The sequence below is a fragment of the Podarcis muralis genome, chromosome 18 (assembly GCF_964188315.1).
Source record: "Podarcis muralis chromosome 18, rPodMur119.hap1.1, whole genome shotgun sequence".
Lineage (NCBI taxonomy): Eukaryota > Metazoa > Chordata > Lepidosauria > Squamata > Lacertidae > Podarcis > Podarcis muralis.
Window position 1 is genome coordinate 5,224,567 of NC_135672.1, and position 19,117 is coordinate 5,243,683.

At 56.4% G+C, this 19,117-nt stretch overlaps 1 protein-coding gene across 3 annotated transcripts in view; it reads right to left on the reverse strand.

Annotated features, from left to right (window-relative positions):
- Nucleotides 1-19,117, reverse strand: part of LOC144326065 (vomeronasal type-2 receptor 26-like) — a 54,564-nt gene that overhangs the window by 30,940 nt on the left and 4,507 nt on the right. For all 3 annotated transcript variants that reach the window (XM_077921842.1, XM_077921843.1, XM_077921841.1), the window contains one exon: nt 11,429-11,586. The gene's annotated coding sequence lies outside the window, so the exon portion shown is untranslated. The remainder of the gene's footprint in view (nt 1-11,428; nt 11,587-19,117) is intronic.

Consider the following 19,117-nt stretch of genomic DNA (forward strand, 5'->3'; position numbering starts at 1 on the left):
TAGGCTCACTTTCCTTGGTGTTAAGATCAAGGATTGATGACCTAATTGAAGGTTAAGGTTGTATTTAAATTTGTCAGTACGCTTGTTATTTAAGGACAAACTCCTCGTCCCCTTCCTCTCTTCAAGGGACTTAACACCGGCTGACGCTGGGGAAGTAGTAACTAGCTTTTGTTGGAGGCTGTGCAGCTGGGACGAAAGATCATCTAGTCTTTTGAATATACAGTGCAAGGTTTTGATTATTAAATGGGACTGTTCAAATGTCATATGATTGGCCGTGCCAAGGACCAGTTCCTCCTTCTGAGGAGAGACTACACTCTTACTGTTGGCCGCATCGCTTGTTGTTTGTGGAATTATTCGCTCTTCGTCTTTAAGTGCTGACGCACAGTCAATCAGTGGGTTGAAACGGTTCTGCGTTCCTACCATGTAGGAACAATCCAGTAGATTACTCCCTTCTTTAAAGTGACATGGTTCGACCCTTATTTGCTTTGATCTCGGAAAGGGAGCGGGGACCATCTCCTTGGGATCTCTAAGACGTTTCCCATATCCCATGGTTCAGATATCGAGAAGAGGGGGGATAGTATTTCAACGTCAACTCAGGTGATAAATATTTCCTTCTAGCCAGCCAGCACTTGCAATGGGGGTATATTTCGCTGCCTGTTCATATGAAAGTCGGCGTCTTCACCCTCACCCTCACAGGCCGGCAATTTAGGTCTATTTAGATCTACAAGGAGGCTACCAGTAAGCAACACAGACCATTCCTTTGAAGTCCTACTCCCACCAGGGCTAAGACTAATATAAGATTCTTCTTCAAAGCTTATCGCAGGGCCCACCGCAGTTCGGTCTCAGATGAAAGGGAAACTCTCAGATGAAAGGGAAACTCACAAAGGCCTCACCTTGAACAGGGGAGTTTCTCGTCATGCAGCTTCGAGCTTGGTCTGGATTCCGAACTCGGCTGCAGTAGAAGTTCACAGCAGGTTTCCTTCAGCTGTTAATTTTCCTTATCACTTAAAACAATTAGAGTAGAGAGCGGCGACACACAAACGGGAGTTCCCACAGGGCTTTCCAAGCAGTTTTTCTTAATATGTCTTTGGCTTAACTCAGCCTGCCTGCCAGTGAAGTGTTTCCCAGCAGCTGCAGAGATCCTTTTTTTGTAAAAATAATAAAAATGCTGATGAAGGTAATAAAAAAGCTGATAAAACTAGTAAAAACTAATATAAACTAATAAAAACCGCACAACTAACACGGAGCTCAAATCAATGCTTCTTCTAACGACGCCATCTTGGGAGACTCGTATTAAATTTATCTTAATTAGTGGTTGAGAGATTATCAGAATCCTGAAATTTGGGAAATCACATTTCAGACTCCATTGCCATTTTCTTTGAAGATTTATTAAGCAGGGAAGCAGGTAAACGGAGAAGAGGAAACAGAGTTCTGTGGCGCAAACCTCAGTTGTCCTGAACGAATTACGAAGAAAAAGTTATTCTGGTCACCCCAATGGTCAGTGGGGGGTAGAAACTGTTATGATATGGATGCAATGCAGCTGCAAAATGCTGGCTTGAAAAGTAAACATGATGGGAATGTTGGGACTGTCCGTGGGAAACAGAGGGACAGTCAACTCACAGTGCGAAGCACCGGAATTAGCTCAGAGTGTAATATGAGCTCTTCCGTTTATTCCTGTCCTGGAAGTACAGGAAGTGTTTTGTCTCTACACTGCTGTAGTTTGAAGACAGCAGTCATGTTTTTTGTAACGCTGCAAAGACAGAAATAAAGGCATGTAAATACGTTTCTGTCTATCTTTTCCCCTGCCAGGGGGCAGGAAAGAGGGGGTGTGTTCTTCTCACGTTTGAGAAGAATCGCCGATCGAGACCTTGCCTGCGCCTGCTGGGGAATGCAGCCAGGGAGGTCAACAGGGAATCATGCCGGGTGCCTTGGAGAGTTGCCAGTTTCTCCTGATATGGGCTTCATTTCCCGACAGAAAGGACCCTGAAGAGGGATTCAAAGGCTGCATTCCAGAGATCCGTTTGAATTCAATCCATGAGTGCATCACATACCACAAATACTCCTAACTGTTCCTCTTTGTTGCACCTTCTTGTCTTTCTGGTTAGGCCGTACCTCGTTCCAGGTGTACAGAAAGATGTCAGCCTGGATATGCCAAGGTGGTTCTAGAAGGAAAGCCCATTTGCTGCTATGCTTGTGCTCGGTGTGCGGAAGGGACCTTCTCCGCCCAGGAAGGTGGGTGACTCCAAGGGGGAAGAAATTTCTGGAGAGAGTAAACACAGGGCAGAAATCCAGTCTCACACACTTTTTGTGAGAATTCTGCAGACATTGTGGAATGTGGCTCCTTCCTCAACTTCTTTAGGATTAATCCCCTTCATTACATCCTGGAAGAGAGTTGAAAGGAATGATCATAAGGAAGAAATCTCTAGGATTTCTTCAAAACGTAATAAGCACCGATCATGAGGGATGTAAGTGATGCTACAGCCATTCTTTTTATCTTCCACAGATGCAGAACATTGCACCAAATGCTCAGAAGATCACCATTCAAATAAGGACAGAGATCAATGTGTCCCCAAGATTACCACCTTCCTGACTTATGGAGAATATTTGGGAATGGTTTTAGCTTCCATTGCCCTCTTCTTGTCCTTAACAGCAGACACTGTGTTGGGAATCTTCATTAAATACAAGGAAACTCCCATTGTCAAAGCCAACAACCGGGACCTCTCCTACATCCTGCTCGTCTCCCTCCTGCTTTCCTTTTGGTCCTCCTTCCTCTTCATCGGGCGCCCAAGGAAAGAGACCTGCCTTCTCCGACAAACGGCCTTCAGCATCATCTTCTCAGTTGCTGTTTCTTCTGTCTTGGCAAAGACCATCACGGTGGTGCTGGCCTTCCTGGCCACAAAGCCCGGGAACAGGGTGAGGAGATGGCTGGGCAAGAGTCTGGCCAACTCCATTGTCATCTCCTGTTCTGGGGGGCAAGTTCTCATCTGCACCATCTGGCTGGGCTCTTCTCCCCCATTCCCAGAGTCCGACATGCGCTCCCAGGTGGAAGAGATCATCCTGCAATGCAACGAAGGGTCTGTGGCCATGTTCTACGTTGCTCTCGGCTACCTGGGCTTCTTGGCTGCCACCTGCTTCACAGTGGCTTTCTTAGCCAGGAAGCTGCCTGGCTCCTTCAACGAAGCCAAGCTGATCACCTTCAGCATGCTGGTATTCTGCAGTGTTTGGGTGTCTTTTGTGCCCACCTACCTGAGCACCAAGGGCAAGTACATGGTGGCCGTGCAGATCTTGTCAATGTTGGCCTCCAGTGCTGGGTTTCTGGGCTGCATCTTCCTTCCCAAGTGCTACATTATTGTGCTGAGGCCTGATCTGAACACAAAGGAGCACCTGACAACCAGAAATTAAGGGGACGTCTGATTCTTAAAATATTCCATGTTCCCTATGTCCAGAAGTACATAAAGGAAACACACCTGCTCATCCATGTTGCTTATTCTCCATCTCTGAAAGAGATTGTGTTCATTCTTAGCCTGGATTTTAGGAAGTCCTGTTGACATGAACACTAAGATGGGAGGAAATGATTTGCTACCTTGCTTTGCCAAGGACTACAATGAGTCCTGGTCTACTGCCCTTAGTTTGTAAAGTATTATCTTTTAATAATTTTGTGTTTTGGAAACTTATATTTATCTCACAACAAGATAGTTTAGAGGGAGAGGAGTTAGGTTTTTGAGTCTGTTTGCTTTGTCATGACTACCTATTAACCATATCAATTCTGATATTCAACAATACTGTTTGGTTATGCCAGTTCTATGTATTCAATTTTCTATGCGCCATTTCCCGCATTTATGCACTATCATTCATAAGCTCACTTCACATCATTTTGTTCTCCTAAGCTTTGTATATCAATAAACTGAGAAATTCATTTAAGACATCTTCCGTAGTCTGTTGTTTTAATTTCTGTATCGTGTAAGCTCTGCTCCCTGATCCAAAGAGTAGCAACTGACCTTAGTCCAGTGTTTCCCAACCTTGTGCCTCCAGCTGTTTTTGGACTACAATTCCCATCATCCCTTGCCACTGGTCTTGCTAGTCAGGGATGATGGGAGTTGTAGTTCAAAAACAGCTGGAGGCACAAGGTTGGGAAACACTGCCTTAGTCAAGCCTTGACTGGGATTCAATGAATTTTATTGCACTGACCAGGGTTAGTGGCGGGCGAGGTAAGCGGGAAGAGAGGGGAGAGGGAACTCTCATGGGAGTGGCTCACGGGAGTGGCAGGCCGCCTACACCAATCTGGACAAGTCATTGTGAAAGGAGGTGGGGAGAGTAGATCTGGGGAAGGCAATGGGTCACGAAAGGCAGCAGTGGAAAGCGGGGAGAGGCGGGGCGGGGTTTAGTGGGGAGTGGTCACACCCACTAGGCAGGGCAAGGCAAAATGGGAGGAGCTTCTGGCTTGACTTATTTCATTATTATTACTAATATTAATTAGTAATGAAATATTAATTCATTAATTAATGAAGGAGGACTCCCCTGAGTGAGTGCTTGAGGGCCCTGCTCTTGCCACTTACTACCATCTGGCTTGGGGCGGGGCCTGACAGGCCTCATAAGGACTGCGTGCTGCTTGCGGCCTGCTGCCCAGGAGGACTCCCCTGAGTGAGTGCTTGAGGGCCCTGCTCTTGCCACTTACTACCATCTGGCTTGGGGCGGGGCCTGAAGTCTCATAAGGACTGCGTGCTGCTTGCGGCCTGCTGCCCAGGAGGACTCCCCTGAGTGAGTGCTTGAGGGCCCTGCTCCTTCCTGCCACTTACCATCTGGCCTGGGGCGGGGCCTGAAGCCTCATAAGGACTGCGTGCTGCTTGCGGCCTGCTGCCCAGGAGGACTCCCCTGAGTGAGTGCTTGAGGGCCCTGCTCTTGCCACTTACTACCATCTGGCCTGGGGCGGGGCCTGACAGGCCTCATAAGGACTGCGTGCTGCTTGCGGCCTGCTGCCCAGGAGGACTCCCCTGAGTGAGTGCTTGAGGGCCCTGCTCTTGCCACTTACTACCATCTGGCTTGGGGCGGGGCCTGAAGTCTCATAAGGACTGCGTGCTGCTTGCGGCCTGCTGCCCAGGAGGACTCCCCTGAGTGAGTGCTTGAGGGCCCTGCTCCTTCCTGCCACTTACCATCTGGCCTGGGGCGGGGCCTGAAGCCTCATAAGGACTGCGTGTTGCTTGCGGCCTGCTGCCCAGGAGGACTCCCCTGAGTGAGTGCTTGAGGGCCCTGCTCCTTCCTGCCACTTACCATCTGGCCTGGGGCGGGGCCTGACAGGCCTCATAAGGACTGCGTGCTGCTTGCTGCCTGCTGCCCAGGAGGACTCCCCTGAGTGAGTGCTTGAGGGCTCTGCTCTTGCCACTTACCATCTGGCTTGGGGCGGGGCCTGACAGGCCTCATAAGGACTGCGTGGTGCTTGCGGCCTGCTGCCCAGGAGGACTCCCCTGAGTGAGTGCTTGAGGGCCCTGCTCCTTCCTGCCACTTACCATCTGGCCCAGGGCGGGGCCTGACAGGCCTCACTAGGACAGTTATTGCCGGAGGGGCACAGAGTGTTTTTAAAATGTTTTTTAAAAAATTTCTTTGGATTTTTTGTATGTGGGGGGTGGGGGTGGGATGGATGTGTGGGTGGGTTTGGGGAATTATTTTTTTATTATTATTTTGATGTTTTTTGTAATTTTTACATTTTGTTTGTTTGTATTGTTTTATTGATTTTGTTTGTTTGTTTAAGGTGTTATTTTGTTATTAGGGGGAGGGGTCAGGGCTGCCGGGGAGTGGGCCCCAGCCCACAAAATGGCTGGGGCATGTTCCACAGGGGGGGATGCACTGGGACAACTGATCTCAGTGATCACGGGTAGGAGGAGGAGTTACGCTAAGACTAGACCATGTCATTACAGAGGGGGCAGGTTTAGTCGTTGTCTGAGGACTATTCCTGCCTCCGGGTCTGGTCCTGACCGGATGGATACTAGAATCAGCAAGGGATACCCACATGACCTGAAAGTGTTGCTGTGCAATGCCAGGTCAATGATTCATAAGACCACTGCCATCCATGACTTGATCATGGATGGAGGACTTGACCTGGCATGTGTGACAGAGACTTGGCTGGATGAAGCAGATGGGCCTGTCCTTGCTGCTGCTTGTCCACCAGGTTTCTCTTACGCACAGCAACCCAGGTCATGTGGGCGGGGAGGGGGGGTTGCAGTGATTTTTAGGAAGTCATTAGTTTGCACCAGGCGTCCTATTGGGAAGACCCAGTTTTCTGAGTGCATGTTCTGGAAGTTGGGCAATAGGGGCAGTACAGGATTCCTTTTGGTGTACCGACCTCCCCGCTGCACCAAGGATTCCCTGTCCGAGCTGCTTCAGGTCGTGGCGGATGTTCTCCTGGAGACACCTAGCTTGGTCGTCCTAGGGGATTTTAACATCCATGCCGACACGACCTTACAAGGGGCCGCTCGGGACTTCGTGGAAAGCATGGCCTCCATGGGGCTGTCCCTGAATAAGTCTGGCCCTACCCATAGCCGTGGACATGCCTTGGACCTGGTGTTTACCTCTATGGATGTTGGTGATCTGACACTAAGTAAAAGCGAAACGAAAGAAGTGCCATGGTCAGATCACTTCCTGGTGCAACTGGACTTCTCTGCGACCCATCCCCTCTGCAGGGAGGTGGGACCAATTCGGATGGTCCGCCCCCGCCACCTAATGGATCCAAATGGTTTCCAGAGAGTGGTAGGGGATGCTTTATCCCATGTTGATGGCCTTTCAGCCGATTCCCTGGTGGCCCGCTGGAATGTGGAGTTAACCAGGGCTATTGACTGTTTGGCTCCGAAGCGCCCTCTCCGATTGCATGGAGCCCGGACAGCCCCGTGGTTTTCCACGGATCTGAGGGCAATGAAACAATCGTTGAGACGGCTAGAGCGCCGGTGGCGGAGAACTCATTCCGAATCTGACCGGACACAGGTTAGAGCTCAACGTCGAGCCTACCAAGTGGCGATAGCGACGGCGAAGAAGAATTTCTTCACCGCCTCTATTGCATCTGCAGAAAACAGCAGCAGGAGACTTTTTCAGGTGGTTCACAATTTAGCGGAACCACCTGCAACATCGGGGCCCAGTACGGGCCACATGTTCTCCTGCAATGATTTTGCAAAGTTTTTTGCAGATAAAATCGCTCAGATTCGGGAAGAAGTAGACTCCACCGTGGGAGCAGGGCCGGGGCGGGAGAGTGCTAGAGTTCTGTCTAGTCAAGTTGAGTGGAATCAATTCCAATCTGTTACCTCCGAGGATGTGGACAGGCTGCTTGGACGAGTGAAACCAACCACCTGTCTCCTGGATCCTTGCCCATCCTGGCTTATAAAAGCTAGCCGGGAAGGACTGGGCGATGGGCTTCGTGGGGTGGTGAATGCTTCCCTCCGTGAGGGAGCCTTCCCAGACCCGCTGAAAGAGGCGGTTATTAAACCGCTTCTTAAAAAACCATCTTTAGATGCGGCCACGATGGCCAATTATCGCCCAGTCTCAAATCTTCCATTCCTGGGCAAGGTGATTGAGCGAGCGGTTGCCGAACAACTCCAGGCACGCCTGGAAGAAGCGGACCATTTGGATCCCTTCCAGTCGGGATTCAGGCCTCATCATGGGACTGAAACTGCCTTGGTCGCACTGGCTGATGATCTCCGGCGGGCTAGGGACAAAGGTGAGAGCTGTTTCCTAGTTCTGCTGGATCTCTCAGCGGCGTTTGATACCATCGACCATAACATCCTTCTGGACCGTCTTGAGGGGCTGGGAGCTGGGGGCACTGTCATACAGTGGTTCCGCTCCTTCCTCCTGGGCCGTGTTCAGAAAGTGGTGGTGGGGGATGAGTGTTCAGACCCCTGGGCTCTCACTTGTGGGGTGCCTCAGGGTTCTGTCCTCTCCCCCATGCTTTTCAACATTTACATGAAGCCGCTGGGAGAGATCATCAGGAGGTTTGGGCTGGGTGTTCATCAGTATGCCGATGATACCCAGCTCTACCTCTCTTTTAAATCAGAACCAGTGAAGGCGGTGAAGGTCCTGCGTGAGTGTCTGGAGGCGGTTGGAGGATGGATGGCGGCTAACAGATTGAGATTGAATCCTGACAAGACAGAAGTACTGTTTTTGGGGGACAGGAGGCGGGCAGGTGTGGAGGATTCCCTGGTCCTGAATGGGGTAACTGTGCCCCTGAAGGACCAGGTGCGCAGCCTGGGAGTCATTTTGGACTCACAGCTGTCCATGGAGGCACAGGTCAAATCTGTGTCCAGGGCAGCTGTTTACCAGCTCCATCTGGTACGTAGGCTGAGACCCTATCTGCCTGCGGACTGTCTCGCCAGAGTGGTGCATGCTCTGGTTATCTCCCGCTTGGACTACTGCAATGCACTCTACGTGGGGCTACCTTTGAAGGTGACTCGGAAACTACAATTAATCCAGAATGCGGCAGCTAGACTGGTGACTGGGGGCGGCCGCCGAGACCATATAACACCGGTCTTGAAAGACCTGCATTGGCTCCCAGTACGTTTCCGAGCACAATTCAAAGTGTTGGTGCTGACCTTTAAAGCCCTAAACGGCCTCGGTCCAGTATACCTGAAGGAGCGTCTCCACCCCCATCATTCTGCCCGGACGCTGAGGTCCAGCGCCGAGGGCCTTCTGGCGGTTCCCTCATTGCGAGAAGCAAAGCTACAGGGAACCAGGCAGAGGGCCTTCTCGGTAGTGGCGCCCGCCCTGTGGAACGCCCTTCCAGCAGATGTCAAAGCGATAAACAACTACCTGACATTCAGAAGACATCTTAAGGCAGCCCTGTTCAGGGAAGTTTTTAACATGTGATTTTACTGTATTTTTGGTTTTTATGGAAGCCGCCCAGAGTGGCTGGGGAGGCCCAGCCAGATGGGCGGGGTATAAATAATAAATTATTATTATTATTATTATTATTAATTCGGGGGAATGTATATTATATTATATTATATTATATTATATTATATTATATTATATTATATTATATTATATTATATTATATTAATTACCGGGGGGGTTTAAAATAATTTTTATGAACATGCCAATCACATCATATTATCCAAATCACATTAGTTCCAAATTATACAGCCAAATTTTAAATTTTGTTGGGGGTACTCATACATCAAGTTCCGAACGAGTCCAAACATCACTTGTATTGCTGCTTTAATTAAACAGTTCTATCCAGTTCAATCCAGATAGTCCTTTATTACTTTCTTCATCTTCTTGTTGTTACTTATCCATCCGTCACTCCGGTCACAGAGATCTATTAATCAGCAGTCTTATCTCCCGAACTTTGCTCGATGTATGTGCTTTAACTTCATTCCAATCATATGTTTCCAATTATAATTCCGAGCTAAAGCAAACCAGCACGCGCTGATTGGAACCGGCGTCAGGAAGAGCCAACCTCATAGAGGGCTCGTGCCAAGTGACCGGCACCGCCTTCTCTCGAATCCAGGGGTGCATTGTGGACACCGCTGGCAAGGCAGCCCCCCCCCTCCTCACGCACCAGGCTTCGGAATGCAGGCAGCTCTGCGCAACCTTCGCGCCGGGCTCCCGAGGGTTGCGCAGAGCTTCCTGAAGCCTGGAGAGCGAGAGGGGTCGGTGCGCACCAACCCCTCTCGCTCTCCAGCCTTCAGCGAAAGCCTGCATTCGCCCCATAGGAGGCACACACATTTCCCCTTCATTTTTGGAGGGGAAATAGTGCGTCCTATATGGCGAAAAATACTGTATTTTATATTATTATATTATATTGGGACGCGGGTGGCGCTGTGGGTTAAACCACAGAACCTAGGTCTTGCCGATCAGAAGGTTGACGGTTTGAATCCCCGCGACGGGGTGAGCTCCCATTGTTCGGTGCCAGCTTCTGCCAACCTAGCAGTTCGAAAGCAAGTCAAAGTGCAAGTAGATAAATAGGTACCACTCCAGTGGGAAGGTAAACGGCGTTTCCGTGTGCTGCTCTGGTTCGCCAGAAGCGGTTTTGTCATGCTGGCCACATGACCCGGAAGCTGTACGCCGGCTCCCTCGGCCAATTAAGCATGATGAGCATCGCAACCCCAGAGTCGGCCATGACTGGACCTAATGGTCAGGGGTCCCTTTACCTTATATTATATTATATTATATTATATTATATTATATTACCATATTTTTCGCTCCATAAGACACATCAGACCATAAGACACACCTAGTTTTTGGAGGAGGAAAACAAGAAAAAAAAAAATTCTGAATCTCAGAAGCCAGCGAAAGCAGTGATCCCTCTTGCTGTTCTGGCTTCTGGGATAGCTGCGCAGCCTACATTCGCTCCATAAGACGCACAGACATTTCCCCATACTTTTTAGGAGGCAAAAAGTGAGTCTTATAGAGCAAAAAATACGGTATATTATATTACATATTACTGTATTTTCCCGTGTAGAACATGCCCCCGTGTATAAGACACCCCCTATTTTGGGGGACTCAAAATTAAGAAAATGGTGGGATCCCATTTTCCGCGTCTTATACACAGAAAAGTACGATTATAGTATAGTATAGTATAGTATAGTATAGTATAGTATAGTATAGTATAGTATTACACAGGGTAATTCATAATGAAGCATACAGTTTCAAAACTCTAAAAAAAAAGAATATATCTCATGTTACCTGTGACAGAATTGTAGGAGAATGTTGAAGTATTTTAGAAACAGTTACAGATGTTCTATGTGTGCACCCTTGTCACACAACACACATCACAATCGAAAATGCAGTTGCACAACAAACTCCGTTTTGCTCAGTTCAAGAACACAAAACGCCTTCTCCGCTGCAGACGCAGCCATTTTGCCTGACTAGTCACGTGACACGCGCACTATCACCTCCATCACTTCCCTCAGTAGTGAAACACAAACTTTATGAGTACATCTGCCTCATGGGTCGCTGCTGTGGTCCGTGTCAGCGCCTGTCTTACAGGATCTGGAAACTGTATATTTCATTATGAATTACCCGTATTATATTATTTTGGTGTCCAATCACTGCATTACTATAGGATACTTCATTTCAATCAATTAAATCTTTATTATGGTAGTAGACCAGCATTCAGTAGACCAGCAATCTGTAAAACATTTTGGAAAGCTAAAAAGCATTAATACACAAAGTATATATAAAAGTCTAAAAGAAGCTAAAAGAAGGGTTTCGGAGCATTAAATGGATATGGAAGAGCATAAAAGGTTAGTATATATGGCTATCAATTGACTATCAATTTACAGGGCACTCTGATATGAATGTTCATTAAATCTAGTGTAACAACAACCACCATTTATTTATACCCCACCCATCTGGCTTGGTTTCCCCAGCCACTCTGGGTGGCTCCCAATAGAATATTCAAAACACGATAAATACATCAAACATTAAAAACATCCATAAACAGGGCTACCTTCAGATGTCTTCTAAACGTCAGGTAGTTGTTTCCTTCCTTGACATCTGCTGGGAGGGCGTAACACAGGGAGGGCGCCACCACCAAGAAGGCCCTCTGCCTGGTTCCCGGTTTGTGGCACAGGTCATCATCCGATGAATTGGGAGCTTCATTTATTTCTGTGTTTATATTTAAAGAAATTATGCATTTTAACAGTATTGCTCCTTGATTGTAATATCAAGAATGCACTTAAAATTACTACGCACAACCGTGAATAAGTGATTGCAATGCACACACAGTTAAGCAACATACATATTTGTTAACAAAGTCTAATATTACTATCTTATTGTGATTATTATTACTTTTATTGCTACTAATCCCAGTGGCTTACAAGACTGAGCTCTATTCTGCCTTGGTCAGTCCCCACCTGGAATACTGTGTCCAATTCTGGGCACCACAATTTAAGAAGGATGTTGACCAATGGGAAGAAACCCCTCACCCCCCAGAGAGATGCCGGCTCAAAGAGCCCCCTGAGCTTAGACTACGAAGCCTCTGAGGGCGTGCAGAGTGCAGATCCCCCCTGGGGCCCCCCTCTCTCTCTCCCGGGCTCTCCTGGGGGCCCCGTCCCTGCCATCCTCTCCGGCCTCTGAGGGCGTGCAGAGTGCAGATCCCCCCAGGGGCCCCTCTCTCTCTCTCCCGGGCTCACCTGGGGGCCCCGTCCCTGCCAGCCTCTCCGGCCTCTGAGGGCGTGCAGAGTGCAGATCCCCCCCCAGGGGCCCCTCTCTCTCTCTCCCGGGCTCACCTGGGGGCCCCGTCCCTGCCAGCCTCTCTGGCCTCTGAGGGCGTGCAGAGTGCAAATCCCCCCAGGGGCCCCTCTCTCTCCCGGGCTCACCTGAAACCTAGGTTTGGTTTCATTTCCCTCACGTCCTTCTTCCCAGCATGCTTTGCTGCCCCTTCTTCTCACAAACAAGGATCCAGTTTCCTATAATTGAGATTTACCCATTTTCCAATGTTTAACTGAATAAATACATCTGAAAGTGTCTTTCGTTAGGTTTCACTTATTAGCTTTATGGATAAATTAACCTCTATTAGGTTTCATTTCCCTCAGGTCCTTCTTCCCAGCATGCTTTGCTGCCCCTTCTTCTCACAAACAAGGATCCTGTTTCCTATAATTTGAAATTTAGCCGTTCTTCCAGTGTACAGTGGTACCTCGGATTACATACGCTTCATGTTACAGACTCCGCTAGCCCAGAAATGCTATTAAGAACTTTGCCTCAGGATGAGAACAGAAATCGCGTGGTGGCACCAGGAGGCCCCATTAGCTAAAGTGGTACCTCAGGATAAGAACAGTTTCAGGTTAAGAACTGACCTCCAGAACGAATTAAGTTATTAACCCGAGGGCCCCTCTCTCTCCCGGGCTCACCTGGGGGCCCTGCCCCTGCCAGCCTCTCCGGCCTCTGAGGGCGTGCAGAGTGCAGATCCCCCCAGGGGCCCCCCTCTCTCTCTCCGGGGCTCACCTGGGGGCCCCGTCCCTGCCAGCCTCTCTGGCCTCTGAGGGTGTGCAGAGTGCAGATCCCCCCAGGGGCCCCTCTCTCTCTCGGGCTCACCTGGGGGCCCCGTCCCTGCCAGCCTCTCTGGCCTCTGAGGGTGTGCAGAGTGCAGATCCCCCCAGGGGCCCCTCTCTCTCCCGGGCTCACCTGGGGGCCCCGTCCCTGCCAGCCTCTCCGGCCTCTGAGGGCGTGCAGAGTGCAAATCCCCCCAGGGGCCCCTCTCTCTCTCTCCGGGGCTCACCTGGGGGCCCCGTCCCTGCCAGCCTCTCTGGCCTCTGAGGGTGTGCAGAGTGCAGATCCCCCCAGGGGCCCCTCTCTCTCCTGGGCTCACCTGGGGGCCCTGCCCCTGCCAGCCTCTCTGGCCTCTGAGGGTGTGCAGAGTGCAGATCCCCCCAGGGGCCCATCTCTCTCGCGGGCTCACCTGAGGGCCCCGTCGCTGCAAGCCTCTCCGGCCTCTGAGGGCGTGCAGAGTGCAGATCCCCCCAGGGGCCCCTCTCTCTCCCGGGCTCACCTGAGGGCCCCGTCCCTGCCAGCCTCTCTGGCCTCTGAGGGTGTGCAGAGTGCAGATCCCCCCAGGGGCCCCTCTCTCTCCCGGGCTCACCTGGGGGCCCCGTCCCTGCCAGCCTCTCCGGCCTCTGAGGGTGTGCAGAGTGCAGATCCCCCCAGGGGCCCCTCTCTCTACTGGGCTCACCTGAGGGCCCCGTCCCTGCCAGCCTCTCCGGCCTCTGAGGGCGTGCAGAGTGCAGATCCCCCCAGGGGCCCCTCTCTCTCCCGGGCTCACCTGGGGGCCCCGTCCCTGCCAGCCTCTCCGGCCTCTGAGGGCGTGCAGAGTGCAGATCCCCCAGGGGCCCCTCTCTCTCCCGGGCTCACCTGGGGGCCCCGTCCCTGCCAGCCTATCTGGCGTCTTAGGGCGTGCAGAGTGCAAATCCCCCAGGGGCCCCTCTCTCTCCCGGGCTCACCTGGGGGCCCCGTCCCTGCCAGCCTATCTGGCCTCTTAGGGCGTGCAGAGTGCAAATCCCCCAGGGGCCCCTCTCTCTCCCGGGCTCACCTGCGGGCCCTGCCCCTGCCAGCCTCTCTGGCCTCTGAGGGCGTGCAGAGTGCAGATCCCCCCAGGGGCCCCTCTCTCTCCCGGGCTCACCTGGGGGCCCCGCCCCTGCCAGCCTCTCCGGCCTCTGAGGGCGTGCAGAGTGCAACTCCCCCCCGGGGCCCCTCTCTCTCCCGGGCTCACCTGGGGGCCCCGTCCCTGCCAGCCTCTCTGGCCTCTGAGGGCGTGCAGAGTGCAGATCCCCCCAGGGGCCCCTCTCTCTCCCGGGCTCACCTGGGGGCCCCGCCCCTGCCAGCCTCTCCGGCCTCTGAGGGCGTGCAGAGTGCAACTCCCCCCCGGGGCCCCTCTCTCTCCCGGGCTCACCTGGGGGCCCCGTCCCTGCCTGCCTCTCCGGCCTCTGAGGGTATGCAGAGTGCAGATCCCCCCAGGGGCCCCTCTCTCTCCTGGGCTCACCTGAGGGCCCCGTCCCTGCCAGCCTCTCTGGCCTCTGAGCGCGAGCAGAGTGCAGATCCCCCCAGGGGCCCCTCTCTCTCCCGGGCTCACCTGAGGGCCCTCCCCCTGCCAGCCTCTCTGGCCTCTGAGCGCGTGCAGAGTGCAGATCCCCCCAGGGGCCCCTCTCTCTCCCGGGCTCACCTGGGGTCCCTGCCCCTGCCAGCCTCTCTGGCCTCTGAGCGCGTGCAGAGTGCAGATCCCCCCAGGGGCCCCTCTCTCTCTCTCCCGGGCTCACCTGAGGGCCCTCCCCCTGCCAGCCTCTCTCGCCTCTGAGGGCGTGCAGAGTGCAGATCCCCCCAGGGGCCCCTCTCTCTCCCGGGCTCACCTGGGGGCCCCGTCCCTGCCAGCCTCTCTGGCCTCTGAGGGCGTGCAGAGTGCAGGATCCACCCCCCAGGGGCCCCTCTCTCTCCCGGGCTCACCTGAGGGCCCCGTCCCTGCCAGCCTCTCCGGCCTCTGAGGGCGTGCAGAGTGCAAATCCCCCCAGGGGCCCCTCTCTCTCCCGGGCTCACCTGGGGGCCCTGCCCCTGCCAGCCTCTCTCGCCTCTGAGGACGTGCAGAGTGCAAATCCCCCCAGGGGCCCCTCTCTCTCCCGGGCTCACCTGGGGGCCCTGCCCCTGCCAGCCTCTCCGGCCTCTGAGGGCGTGCAGAGTGCAAATCTCCCATGGGCAACTCTCTCTCCCCGGCTCACCTGGGGGCCCCGTCCCTGCCAGCCTCTCCGGCCTCTGAGGGCGTGCAGAGTGCAAATCTCCCATGGGCCCCTCTCTCTCCCAGCCTCACCTGAGGGCCCCGTCCCTGCCAGCCTCTCCGGCCTCTGAGGGCGTGCAGAGTGCAAATCCCCCAGGGGCCCCTCTCTCTCCCGGGCTCACCTGGGGGCCCCGTCCCTGCCAGCCTCTCCGGACTCTGAGGGCGTGCAGAGTGCAGGATCCACCCCCAGGGGCCCCTCTCTCTCTCTCCCGGGCTCACATGGGGGCCCCGTCCCTGCCAGCCTCTCCGGACTCTGAGGGCGTGCAGAGTGCAGGATCCACCCCCCAGGGCCCCTATCTCTCTCTCCCGGGCTCACCTGGGGGCCCCGTCCCTGCCAGCCTCTCCGGCCTCTGAGGGCGTGCAGAGTGCAACTCCCCCCCGGGGCCCCTCTCTCTCCCGGGCTCACCTGGGGGCCCCGTCCCTGCAAGCCTCTCCGGCCTCTGAGGGCGTGCAGAGTGCAAATCTCCCATGGGCCCCTCTCTCTCCCAGCCTCACCTGGGGGCCCCGTCCCTGCCTGCCTCGCCGGCCTCTGAGGGCGTGCAGAGTGCAAATCCCCCAGGGGCCCCTCTCTCTCCCGGACTCACCTGGGGGCCCCGTCCCTGCCAGCCTCTCCGGACTCTGAGGGCGTGCAGAGTGCAGGATCCACCCCCCAGGGGCCCCTCTCTCTCTCTCCCGGGCTCACATGGGGGCCCCGTCCCTGCCAGCCTCTCCGGACTCTGAGGGCGTGCAGAGTGCAGGATCCACCCCCCCAGGGGCCCCTCTCTCTCCCGGGCTCACCTGGGGGCCCCGTCCCTGCCAGCCTCTCCGGCCTCTGAGGGCGTGCAGAGTGCAAATCCCCCAGGGGCCCCTCTCTCTCCCGGGCTCACCTGGGGGCCCCGTCCCTGCCAGCCTCTCTGGCCTCTGAGGGCGTGCAGAGTGCAGGATCCACCCCCCAGGGGCCCCTCTCTCTCCCGGGCTCACCTGGGGGCCCCGTCCCTGCCAGCCTCTCCGGCCTCTGAGGGCGTGCAGAAGTGCAACCCCCAGAGGGGCCCCTCTCTCTCCCGGGCTCACCTGGGGGCCCTGCCCCTGCCAGCCTCTCCGGCCTCTGAGGGCGTGCAGAGTGCAGATCCCATCCAGGGGCCCCTCTCTCTCCCGGGCTCACCTGGGGGCCCTGCCCCTGCCAGCCTCTCCGGCCTCTGAGGGCGTGCAGAGTGCAAATCCCCCCAGGGGCCCCTCTCTCTCCCGGGCTCACCTGGGGGCCCTGTCCCTGCCAGCCTCTCCGGCCTCTGAGGGTGTGCAGAGTGCAGATCCCCCCAGGGGCCCCTCTCTCTCCCGGGCTCACCTGAGGGCCCCTTCCCTGCCAGCCTCTCCGGCCTCTGAGGGCGTGCAGAGTGCAGATCCCCCAGGGGCCCCTCTCTCTCTCTCCCAGGCTCACCTGGGGGCCCCGCCCCTGCCAGCCTCTCCGGCCTCTGAGGGCGTGCAGAGTGTAGATCCCCCCCAGGGGCCCCCCTCTCTCCCGGGCTCACCTGGGGGCCCCGTCCCTGACAGCCTGTCCGGCCTCTGAGGGCGTGCTGAGTGCAACTCCCCCCCGGGGCCCCTCTCTCTCCCGGGCTCACCTGGGGGCCCCGTCCCTGCCTGCCTCTCCGGCCTCTGAGGGTATGCAGAGTGCAGATCCCCCCAGGGGCCCCTCTCTCTCCTGGGCTCACCTGGGGGCCCCGTCCCTGCCAGCCTCTCTGACCTCTGAGGGCGTGCAGAGTGCAGCATCCACCCCCCAGGGGCCCCTCTCTCTCCCGGGCTCACCTGGGGGCCCCGTCCCTGCCAGCCTCTCCGGCCTCTGAGCACGTGCAGAGTGCAAATCCCCCAGGGGCCCCTCTCTCTCTCTCCCGGGCTCACCTGGGGGCCCCGTCCCTGCCAGCCTCTCTGGCCTCTGAGGGCGTGCAGAGTGCAGGATCCACCCCCCAGGGGCCCCTCTCTCTCCCGGGCTCACATGAGGGCCCCGTCCCTGCCAGCCACTCCGGCTTCTGAGGGTGTGCAGAGTGCAGATCCCCCCAGGGGCCCCTCTCTCTCCCGGGCTCACCTGGGGGCCCCGTCCCTGCCAGCCACTCCAGCCTCTAAGGGCGTGCAGAGTGCAAATCCCCCAGGGGCCCCTCTCTCTCTCCCGGGCTCACCTGCGGGCCCCGTCCCTGCCAGCCTCTCCGGCCTCTGAGGGTGTGCAGAGTGCAGATCCCCCCAGGGGCCCCTCTCTCTCCCGGGCTCACCTGGGGGCCCCGTCCCTGCCAGCCTCTCTGGCCTCTGAGGGCGTGCAGAGTGCAGGATCCACCCCCCAGGGGCCCCTCTCTCTCCCGGGCTCACATGAGGGCCCCGTCCCTGCCAGCCACTCCGGCTTCTGAGGGTGTGCAGAGTGCAGATCCCCCCAGGGGCCCCTCTCTCTCCCGGGCTCACCTGGGGGCCCCGTCCCTGCCAGCCACTCCAGCCTCTAAGGGCGTGCAGAGTGCAAATCCCCCAGGGGCCCCTCTCTCTCTCCCGGGCTCACCTGCGGGCCCCGTCCCTGCCAGCCTCTCCGGCCTCTGAGGGTGTGCAGAGTGCAGATCCCCCCAGGGGCCCCTCTCTCTCCCGGGCTCACCTGGGGGCCCCGTCCCTGCCAGCCTCTCTGGCCTCTGAGGGCGTGCAGAGTGCAGGATCCACCCCCCAGGGGCCCCTCTCTCTCCCCGGCTCACCTGGGGGCCCCGTCCCTGCCAGCCTCTCTAGCCTCTGAGGGCGTGCAGAGTGCAGGATCCACCCCCCAGGGGCCCCTCTCTCTCCCGGGCTCACCTGGGGGCCCCGTCCCTGCCAGCCTCTCCGGCCTCTGAGGGTGTGCAGAGTGCAGATCCCCCCAGGGGCCCCTCTCTCTCCCGGGCTCACCTGAGGGCCCCGTCCCTGCCAGCCTCTCCGGCCTGTGAGGGTGTGCAGAGTGCAGATCCCCCCAGGGGCCCCTCTCTCTCGCGGGCTCACCTGAGGGCCCCGTCGCTGCCAGCCTCTCCGGCCTCTGAGGGCGTGCAGAGTGCAGATCCCCCCAGGGGCCCCTCTCTCTCCCGGGCTCACCTGGGGGCCCCGTCCCTGCCAGCCTCTCCGGCCTCTGAGGGCGTGCAGAGTGCAGATCCCCCCAGGGGCCCCTCTCTCTCCCGGGCTCACCTGGGGGCCCTGCCCCTGCCAGCCTCTCCGTACTCTGAGGGCGTGCAGAGTGCAGATCCCCCCAGGGGCCCCTCTCTCTCTCTCCCGGGCTCACCTAGGGGCCCCGTTCCTGCCAGCCTCTCCGGCCTCTGAGGGTGTGCAGAGTGCAACCCCCTGAGGGGCCCCTCTCTTTCCCAGACTCACCTGGGGTCCCTGCCCCTGCCAGCCTCTCCAGCCTCTGAGGGCGTGCAGAGTGCAGATCCCCCCAGGGGCCCCTCTCTCTCCCGGGCTCACCTGGGGGCCCCGTCCCTGCCAGCCTCTACGGCCTTTGAGGGTGTGCAGAGCGCAAATCCCCCCAGGGGCCCCTCTCTCTCCCGGGCTCACCTGAGGGCCCCGTCCCTGCCAGCCTCTCCGGCCTCTGAGGGCGTGCAGAGTGCAGGATCCACCCCCCAGGGGCCCCTCTCTCTCCTGGGCTCACCTGGGGCCCCGTCCCTGCCAGCCTCTCTGGCCTCTGAGGGCGTGCAGAGTGCAAATTCCCCCAGGGGCCCCTCTCTCTCTCTCCCGGGCTCACCTGGGGGCCCCGTCCCTGCCAGCCTCTCTGGCCTCTGAGGGCGTGCAGAGTGCAGCATCCACCCCCCAGGGGCCCCTCTCTCTCCCGGGCTCACCTAGGGGCCCCGTCCCTGCCAGCCTCTCCGGCCTCTGAGGGTGTGCAGAGTGCAAATCCCCCCAGGGGCCCCTCTCTTTCCCGGG